Genomic DNA, 11247 nt, shown 5'->3' with positions numbered 1-11247 from the left:
ATGCATTTTCGTTACTATGGTTACGTTTCCTCTTTATATATGTGCTCCGATCAGGCCGCCTTCCTTTCGCTGCCTGACCGTGTCCATTATAGGTAAAGATCTGGTTTTGCTAGTACTGTTGTCTTGTGTGCAATTAGGACAACCCCATGCAAACTAGCCAAGCAATGTAAGTGAATCAGTCGCTTGGCTATTTTGCATGGGGTTGTCCTAATTTGCATGGTCGGATCGGTACATGGGCGATCGAGGGGAAAAACACGCGGTGGGCAGTTTGTGAATTTGGCTCGGTTAGCTGCGATCGTTGCTGAAGCTGTGAAAACAGGTTTATCGACGATCGCCGACTTTAGTGAATCTATCCCTTCCTCCAGGATTCTATGCTGCACGTAATCGCCATTACAGGAATTCACACTTAGCACACGGCAGTTTTGCGCCGATGTTTGAGTGACCTTTCTTGAATTTTCCCCTTGAACATAAGAACATAAGAACATAAGCAATGCCTCTGCTGGGTCAGACCCGAGGTCCATCGCGCCCAGCAGTCCGCTCACGCGGCGGCCCAACAGGTCCAGGACCTGAGCAGCAATCCTCTATCTATACCCCTCTATCCCCTTTTTCAACAGAAAATTGTCCAATCCTTTCTTAAACCCCATTACCGTACTCTGCCCTATTACGTCCTCTGGAAGCGCATTCCAGGTATCCACCACCCGTTGAGTAAAGAAAAACTTCCTAGCATTTGTTTTGAATCTATCCCCTACCAATTTTTCCGAATGCCCTCTTGTTCTTTTATGTTTTGAAATTTTGAAGTCCTACCTTGACTGGATGCTGTTGAACTCTGATAAGCGTTGTCCTTATGACGGCCTCAATGTCTTCCTTGATTGCGTTTGGATCATTTTCTCTAGCGTAGCTCATGGGTAGCCATGTGTAAACCAATGCACAGAGCGAAAGCCTAGCAAACCACATTTTCCAGAACTAGCTCAGGACCGTTTTAAACCTGTAAAAGAGGGAGGCAATAGAATGGAATATGTGGCATCTGTATTTTTCTTTACGATGAGTTATTCATTTAAATGAATGTAAAATAAAAAGTATTGATACATTTATATTTGAAAGAGCATTGAGAAGAAAAGAATACGAGAGCGTCTTTATAGGACAGCACATAAATTGAAGAAAAAGAATACGTTAAATATCGAGCCAATGACGATCTGACGCACAAAGCTCACTGCCGTGAAAGTTTGTTGAAGCGGTGAAGGAGTGGCGCTGAGGCTCAGAAGAAAAAACTAACACCTGCTCAAAGCAGGCGTTAGCGGCTAGCGCGGCAGGCGGTTTAACATGCGGTATTACATGTGTTAAACCCCTACCGCAGCTTGATAAAAGGACCTCTTAGAGCTTAATAATATTGATGATTCTCTAAGTAAATAAGAGTAGTGGATATACCCTGTTTCCCCGATGGTAAGACACTGTCTTATTTTTTTTGGAAGGCCAAAATATGCTCTAGGGCTTATTTTCGGGGGGATGCCTTATTTACATTTTTTTCTAAAAAGGGGGGGCTGTCTTATTTGACGGCTGAAGAATCGGTCGGCCGAAAAATCGTACCGTGTATGGCCAGCTTTATCCATCCTACCATATATTGTACCATTTAATGTCCCCAATGTTCTCCATCAGGGAAACACAGTAAAGAGATTATTCTGTAGTGCAGCATCAGAGGGGACTTGACAATGTGAAACCATTGTTTATATACCGTATGCATTTTAAACAGGCTTTATATACAGTAAGTGGTATTGCTCACAGCAAAAGAAACCTGTCTGCGTGTCTCACTTTTGGATGTTCTGGCCGTGAACAAACTCCTGCAGTCTCCGTTAGGGAGGGATGAGGGAAGCTGCCTGTGTTTCCTTGCGCGGAGTCACTTCCTCCTCTTCACTTCATGACGAGGCGCGGCACGCAGCCATGGAGGCAAATACGGTAGACGGAGGGACCACACGGAGTCACCCACCGTACCACCCGATTCGGGTAAGCGCAGGTATCGGTGGGTGGCTTATTTGCGGGGGGGGAGGGGGGTGCCTTATTTTACATTTTTTTCTAAAAAGGGGGGGCTGTCTTATTTGATGGCCCTGCCTTATCATCGGGGAAACAGGGTAGAAAAAAAAAAAAATCTATTTTGAAGTGGATTTTTATTTTTCAGGCATATAACAGCTATATAAGAATCCAGCCAAGTGACAGGACATGTTCCAAGCCATTCTGACTCTGTAGTGCAAGAAAATGTCTGCCAAACACCTGCTGATAATTTATTGATTGGGATTTATTAACTGCCTTTTTCATGAAGAGATTCATCCAAAGTGGTTTACAATGCACTGAATAGTAATTGGGTACTCTTAAATATTTTCCCTATCTGTCTCTGCAGGTTCACAATCTAACTTTGATACCTGGGGCACAAGGAATAGGCTGTGGTCAAACTCACAACCTCAGGGGGGCTGAGGCAACAGTTATAACCACTAGGCCACACCTCCACTCGGAATGTAGACAGGCAGACTGACTTGTGGTTGAGCATGGGCCATAAGAACATAGGAATAGCCTTACTGGGTCAGACCAATGGTAAATGAAGCCCAATAGCCCGTTCTCACGGTGGCCAATCCAGGTCACTAGTACCTGGCCAAAACCCAAAGAGTAGCAACATTCCATGCTGCGGCTTCCCCCATGTCTTTCTCAATAACAGACTATGGACTTTTCCTCCAGGAACCTGTCCAAACCTTTCTTTAAACCAGCTACGCTAGCCGCTCTTACCACAACCTCTGGCAACGCGTTCCAGAGCTTAATTATTCTCTGAGTGAAAAAAAATTTCCTCCTATTGGTTTTAAAAGTATTTCCCTTTACCTTCATTGAGTGTCCCCTAGTCTTTGTATTTTTTGACTGAGTGAAAAATCGATCCACTTGTACCCATTCTACTCCACTCAGAATTTTGTAGACTTCAATCCTATCTCCCTTCAGCCATCTCTTTTCCAAGCTGAAGAGCCCTAACCATTTTAGTCTTTCCTCATATGAGAGGAGTTCCATCCCCTTTATTATCTTGGTCGCTCTTCTTTGAATCTTTTCTAGTGACGCTATATCTTTCTTCAGGTAAGGAGACCAGAATTGAATGCAATACTCCAGATGAGGTCACACAATGGAATGATACAGAGGCATTATAACATTCTTAGTCTTCTAAATAATTCCTAGTATCCTGTTTGTTTTTTTGGCCGCCGCTGAACACTGGGCACTAGATACAATAAGTCTACAAACCTAAAAGCTATTGAAACATATGTTTATCATAGAAACACATTTTGCAAAGTCATGTTTAGAAAGTTTCTAGTGCGTGGGTCAATACCTGATTAAACTAACAATCCAACAGTGTTGCAATCTGATACCATTGTACTCGCTATCAGTCTGAAGCTGTCTTTTCCTGCTGAGTGGAGTAGAACGGGTACAAGTGGATCGATTTTTCACTCCGTCAAAAATTACAAAGACTAGGGGACACTCGATGAAGTTACAGGGAAATACTTTTAAAACCAATAGGAGGAAATAGTTTTTCACTCGGAAAATAGTTACGCTCTGGAACGCGTTGCCAGAGGCTGTGGTAAGAATGGAGTTAATTGAAAGTTGGGCACCTAACATGGTAGGCATGATTCTAGAAGTTAGGTGCCTAGGGGCAGTTTCTGTAATGGACACCTACAAAAGATAGGCACCTGTTGCATGTCAATCGCACGTAGGCGCCCATTACAGAATCGTGCTGAGCAGCGCCTAACTTAATACTTAGGCATCTGTAAGGTAGGCCAAAGTTTGAAAGGCCTACATTATAGGCACCTAAGTCTTTCTCCACCCCTAAACACACCTACTTTGGTGTTAGTGCGCAGCGGCCGCTAAGAGAGCGATTAGAATGCTAAGTATAATCAAGAAGGGTATTACAACCAGAACGAAAGAAGTTATCCTGCCGTTGTATCGGGCGATGGTGCGTCCGCATCTGGACTACTGTGTCCAGTACTAGTCCTTAAGAAGGATATGGTGTTACTCGAGAGGGTTCAGAGGAGAGCGACACGTCTGATAAAAGGGATGGAAAACCTTTCATACGCTGAGAGACTGGAGAAACTGGGTCTCTTTTCCCTGAAGAAGAGGAGACTTAGAGGGGACATGATAGAGACTTACAAGATCATGGAGGGCATAGAGAGAGTATAGAGGGACAGAAAGAGAGAGAGAGAAAGAAAGGGAGAGAAACAAAGAGAGAGAGAGAGAAAGGGAGAGAAACAGAAAGAGAGATAGATAGAAAGAAAGAGAGAGAAAGGGAGACAAAAAGAGAGAGAGAGAGAGAGAGATAGAAAGAGAAACTGGGACTCTTTTCCCTGGAGAAGAGGAGACTTAGAGGGGACATGATAGAGACTTACAAGATCATGGAGGGCATAGAGAGAGTATAGAGGGACAGAAAGAGAAAGAGAGAAAGAAAGGGAGAGAAACAGAGAGAGAGAGAGAAAGGGAGAGAAACAGAAAGAGAGAGAGAGAAAGGGAGACAGAAGGAGAGAGAGAGAGAGATAGAAAGAGAAACTGGGACTCTTTTCCCTGGAGAAGAGGAGACTTAGAGGGGACATGATAGAGACTTACAAGATCATGGAGGGCATAGAGAGAGTAGAGAGGGACAGAAAGAGAGAGAAACAGAAAGAGAAAGAGAGAGAGAGAGAGAAAGGGAGAGAAATAGAAAGGGAGACAGAAAGAGAGAGAGAGAGATAGAAAGAGAAACTGGGACTCTTTTCCCTGGAGAAGAGGAGACTTAGAGGGGATATAATAGAGACTTACAAGATCATGAAGGGCATAGAGAGAGTAGAGAGGGACAGAATCTTCATACTTTCAAAAAATAAAAGAACAAGAGGGCATTCAAAGAAGTTGAAAGGGGACAGATTCAAAACGAATGCTAGGAAGTTCTTCTTTACCCAACGTGTGGTGGATACTTGGAATGCGCTTCCAGAAGACATAATAGGGCAGAGTACAGTACTGGGGTTCAAGAAAGGATTGGACAATTTCCTGCTGGAAAAGGGGATAGAGGATTACTGCACAGGTCCTGGACCTGTTGGGCCGCCGCGTGAGTGGACTGCTGGGCACGATGGACCTCAGGTCTGACCCAGCAGAGGCATTGCTTATGTTCTTATGGGAGAGGAGGAGATAGTGGATGCTGCGGATGGACCATTTGGCCTTTATCTGCCATCATGTTTCTAGGTTTCTATAACCATAAAGCTCTATGACATCACAATGCAAGTGCAAAGAGCCTTCGCCTATAGGAAGAGGAGATGCAAATGTTAAGAGCCTTAGCCAATGCGCTTCCAGAGAGCGTAATAGGGCAGAGAACTGGGGTTTAAGAAAGGATTGGACAATTTCCTGCTGGAAAAGGGGATAGAGGATTACTGCACAGGTCCTGGACCCGTTGGGCCGCCGCATGAGCAGACTGCTGGGCACGATGGACCTCAGGTCTGACCCAGCGGAGGCATTGCTTATGTTCTTATGATAGGCACCATGTACTGGACGCCTATGTTTTGTAGAATTGCGCCTAACAAGATAGGTGCCTATCTCAGAATTGTATTTTTTTCAATTATGAGCTTATTAAAGCGCATTATTGAAGCCAATTTACTAATTAAGTTAGGTGCCCACCTTTTAGACCAGGGGTAGGGAACTCCGGTCCTCGAGAGCCATATTCCAGTCTGGTTTTCAGGATTTCCCCAATGAATATGCATTGAAAGCAGTGCATGCAAATAGATCTCATGCATATTTATTGGGGAAATCCTGAAAACCCGACTGGAATACGGCTCTCGAGGACCGGAGTTCCCTACCCCTGTTTTAGACGTCTATATCTGTAGGTACCTTTTCTAGAATTTTCCCCAAAGTGTCTAGATGAGCTAGGCAAGCCAATCTAGACACCTATCTTTAGACGTTTATAAAATCAGGGCCAAAGTGTTTCTAGTAATACACAAAGCGGAAGAGAAATCGAATATCGAGAGAGGAAGCCATGATTTGAAAAGGCTAAGTTGTAGAGGTGAATCTTGGACATCTCTTGGACAGAAGAGAGGAGACTGATGCGGTCAAGAGAGAGAAAGCAACGGTGGGAGACGGCTGGAATAGAAACAGAGGGGATGCTCAGGGTAATAAGGAAAAGTTTCAGGTTTCAAGGTGATCAGTTCTTGATATCCCACAAATCGTATTACAACTACGCAGCTTACAATAAAATCGGTGTAGATACAAATAACATATAAAATAGAAATATTAATAGAACATCATAGAATTCAGAGGGGGAAAGGGAGAACTACAATGTTTGATAGTAAAGTAAGGACTAGGGCAAAGGATGGGCAAGTCCGGTCCTCGAGGGCCGGAATCCAGTCGGGTTTTCAGGATTTCCCCAATGACTATGCGTTGAAAGCAGTGCATGCAAATAGATCTCATGCATAGTCATTGGGGAAATCCTGAAAACCCGACTGGATTCCGGCCCTCGAGGACCGGACTTGCCCACCCCTGCGCTAGGGCAACACACAGGGGTAAAGGATGGTCTAATTGTTTGTACCGGCGTTACATTACATTGCATTTCATTTCTAGACCGCGAGACCTCTCAGATCGTTGCGGTTTTCAAAACCAAGAAACTGTACAACCCCCAGTGACCTACAAAATAACCACGATAGCAATTAGCATTTAGCGCACGCTAAACGCTAATGCATCCGTAGACTAACATGCATGCGTTAGCGTTTAGTGCACGCTAAATCGATTAGCACGTGCTAATTGGTTAGCGCACCTTAGTAAAAGAGGACCTTAGTTTCCTACGAATTTTACAAATAAGGTTGATTTTAGTCATTTTCTGAAATGCATATATGAGTATGATGACGAAATCAAATTATGAAGCATCTTGCCCCAACTGGCTGCCTGGTAGGCAAACTTGACGTCGTAAAAATTTCTTATAAACACTGCCTCGTGCGGCAGGAAACCCAAATACTGACATAACTCTTAATGGGTGATCTGAATTACGAATTGTAAAATCGGGTGCCTAGGAAAGGTGGGCTGGAGTCAATTCTGCATAGATTTTGAATACATCGTTTAGAACAGGGGTGTCAAAGTCCCTCCTCGAGGGCCGGAATCCAGTCGGGTTTTCTGGATTTCCCCAATGAATATGCATTGAAAGCAGTGCATGCAAATAGATCTCATGCAGATTCATTGGGGAAATCCTGAAAACCCGACTGGATTCTGGCCCTCGAGGACCGACTTTGACACCTGTGGTTTAGAACATAAGAATTGCCGTTGCTGGGTCAGACCGGTGGTCCATCGTGCCCAGCAGTCCGCCCACGCGGCGGCCCCCTGGTCAAAGACCAGCGCCCCAACCGAGACCAGCCCCACCCGCGTACGCTCCGGCCCAGCAGGAACCTATCCAACCCTGTCCCAAATCCCTGGAGGGTGTCCTCCCCCACGACAGACTCCGGAAGAGCACTCCAGTCCTCCACCACTCTCCGGGTTTGAATGTATTGTTTAGTTTGAGGTCAGTGAAAAGAGATGAAGAGATGGAAACAGGAGTTCACCGAAGGAAATGCTACCTATCCATCTATCCGCCTGTCTGACTGGCGGTGTATCCTCGTCATAGGAATGCTGAAGCATAATTTAGGTGATATTAGCAGATACTCAAGTGGCACGATATCATCCTCGCATTCGGTAACGTGAATGCAGACGCTTCTAACACTGTGAGACTCTTCCACTATACCACAGGTGTCGAAGTCGGTCCTCGAGGGCCGGAATCCAGTCGGGTTTTCAGGATTTCCCCAATGAATATGCATTGAAAGCAGTGCATGCAAATAGATCTCATGCAGATTCATTGGGGAAATCCTGAAAACCCGACTGGATTCCGGCCCTCGAGGAGGGACTTTGACACCCCTGCACTATACACTTCTCCCTCTGTATTGCCGGTTTCAGCACTTGCGAATTTGATTATTTGCGGTTTTTAGCTTGCTGGCTCCTCCCCACCAAATGATGTCATCCACGAGTCCCGATAAAAATTTTGGCGCGTTTTCCCCAGCACTTTCTTCAGCGTGCACAGAGAAAATCGCTGAATAACTTTTTCATATGTTCGCGGTTTTCTGTTAAAAACCCTCGTGAATATGATGGAACCGCAAATAACATGAAAAAGTTATTCGTGTTTTTTTTTTTTTTTTTGTATCTGCGGTTCTGTTCATCCCCCAATCACCGCAAATACAGAGGTAGAAGTGTAATCTTGTCTGGATCCGGCTTCACTGGTGCTGCTGGGATTTGATGATCGATTATATCAGGCTCTTATATTTGGAACCCCTCCAAGTATTCAAAAATTAACGTGGTAGTTAGAGAGGCTCTAAAGTCTCTTGACCCACAGACCTCAGAAATGCCTAGGGGTATGTTCATTAATCTTCAAAGCACATACAGACCACAAATGGCACCCATAGTCATCATAGGTCTAATATTAGTTATTTATATTTATTCAAATAGCTTATATAAATATTTTAGATTTTTTAAGTATCAAAAAAGTACTCATCTTTTGTTTTCATCTACGCGGGTGGGGGTAGGCACTCCTACCCCCACCCGCGTGGCGTGGGAGGAGTGCCTACCCCCACCCGCGTAGATGAAAACAAAAGATGAGTACTTTTTTGATACTTAAAAAATCTAAAATATTTATATAAGCTATTTGAATAAATATAAATAACTAATATTAGACCTATGACGACTATGGGTGCCATTTGTGGTCTGTATGTTCTTTGAAGATTAATGAACATACCCCTAGGCATTTCTGAGGTCTGTGGGTCAAGAGACTTTAGAGCCTCTCTAACTACCACGTTAATTTTGGGATTTGATGATGGCATTATGCAGGCTCGTCTAACCTGTCTCTCTAGAGCAGTGGTCTCCAACTCAAAACACTTTGCAGGGCCACATTTTGGATTTGTAGGTACTTGGAGGGCCTTGGAAAAAAATAGTTAATGTCTTATTAAAGAAATGACAATTTTGTATGAGGTAAAACTCTTTATAGTTTATAAATCTTTCCTTTTAGCTAAGTCTTAATAATAATATTGTAATTTATAGCTAAAGTGACATATAAACGATTTTATTTTACTTTTGTGATTATGATAAACATACCGAGGGCCTCAAAATAGTACCTGGCGAGCCGCCTGTGGCCCTCGGGCAGCGAGTTTGAGACCACTGCTCTACAGGTTACCTCAGTGTAATCTGTTCTCAGGTTTATCCTGAACAAACAATCCTTGCGATTCTCACCTACAGAAACGTACATGTATTTACAGATCTTTCTCATTTCCTAGCAAACCTCTTCAGACTAATATTTGAATGATGACAAACGGAAATCTGGTCTTTTCACATAAGGGGTTTTGTACAGTCTGTGATAACAGTGTTGAGATTAGAGAGGAACCCACTTTCTTCAGTTCTGTTATCCAGGGAAGTTGTTAACATGTGCAGTAAGGATTTGCCTTATCAAGTCTGTTCCAGTTCCATGCAGTGCTTGGAAAAGTGTACAAAGTTAACTGTATAACATTTCTGGAGAATGAAATACTGTCACAATTCTAATCATACCTTCTCTTGAGAGGGCTGGCCGAAGCCTTAGGAGAAAGTAGAATTCTGTCCTCGAAACCAATTTAAATCTGTTCCCTGCCTTGCAAAAATAATCCAGAGTTCCAAAAGGTTGACTGACGACTGGTTACTAAACTCTGGGAAAGACCTTTAAGTTCTGGAAATGTAATAACTCCCTGAGCTTCTCTCCCTCCTTCTTGCTACTAAGGACAGCATTACAGGTCTGATTATAAGGTAGAGTGGAAATACATGCACCCGGCTGGCTTACCTCTGCAGACTGGAATCCTCTATGCTTCTGCTGTCTTTATGATACCTCCATCTCCTCAGCTTCCTTATATAGGACAAGACCATCATTACACAAGATGCTGAGGCTTAATCACTCACTCACTGTCAGTTCCTGCTCAGGCCACAAAGAGTCACTCCAGGCTGCTGCTAGATCAAGCCCAAAGAAAAAAAAAAAAAAAAAAAAAAAATCCATCAAAACTAGGCTTACATTTAGCCTGTTAGTCTCAGGTTTGTTACAGCCTCTACTAGACATTGGCACGTTTGTACAGTAGCTGTTAAAATTTCAAGGAAGTGAAAAGTTATTCCATGTGTGACTGTGGAAAAAAAAAAAAAAAAAAGTTTATGAGTCTTTCTAGTGGGGACTGGATGATGCAAACAGTGCTGAGAATCGTAAATTCACTTATTTTTAAAGCTGAGTTTCGCTTTCTCCTAGAACCGTGGCGAAATTTGAAGCTATACACGCCCAGAAAAGACTGGGAACCACTCTCGACCAGAAGAAATGAAAACGAATATTGCGACTAAAGCTTAAAGTCCGTCACTGTTTCTGTAATGCATTACTACGGAGGGGGTAGGATTAGAGGGCGAAGTTGCCATTTGACTCTATGTCACAACAAACAGGCTAATCCAGTTCTGCTTTTACCACATTCCATGTAGGACTGGAGAGCAACAGGACATGTATCGTTCCACTCTGGGTTGACTTAGGTGCCCCCTGTGGCATGGGAACCTGGGGCAGTTGTCCTGCTTGCAGTCCTCTAACGCCAGCCCTGATTGCATGGATGGATTTATAGTTTTGGTTTTCTCAGGAAAATCAGTGAGACAGTCAGAATTACAAGTCCATGCATGCAACAGAACAAAACCAAGATTGGATTAAAATTTAACTATACCGTAATTTCAAATGGAATTTACTTCCTGCTTTTTCCTCTTGGAAACAATTCACGACGAGTCACCAAAGAAATAAAACCAATTACAACAATAAGACATTTTTAAAAAATATCACAAAATGCAATGCAGTATATAAGACACACATACTTAACATAGACTTGTTTCTGAAGCTGGACCCTACAGAAACAAGACAGAAAGAAGATTGACTCATTTGAGCTTTGGTGCTGGAGAAGCATTTTATGCGTACCGTGGACTGCCAGAAGAACTAACAAGTCAATTCTGGAAGTGATCAAACCAGCTATTTCACTAGAAGCCCAAATGATGAAGTTATGATTGTCTTATTTTGGTCAAACTGTCAGAAGAGAAAGATCATTGGAGAAGGACATCATATTTTGGAAGATCGAAGGAACCAGGTGAAAAATGTGAACATAAGAATTGCCGCTGCTGGGTCAGACCAGTGGTCATGCGGCGGCCCCTAGGTCAAGACCAGTACTCCAAATGAGT

This window comes from Geotrypetes seraphini, chromosome 9 (genome assembly GCF_902459505.1).
Source record: "Geotrypetes seraphini chromosome 9, aGeoSer1.1, whole genome shotgun sequence".
NCBI lineage: Eukaryota > Metazoa > Chordata > Amphibia > Gymnophiona > Dermophiidae > Geotrypetes > Geotrypetes seraphini.
Note: the sequence above shows the minus strand (reverse complement) of the source record.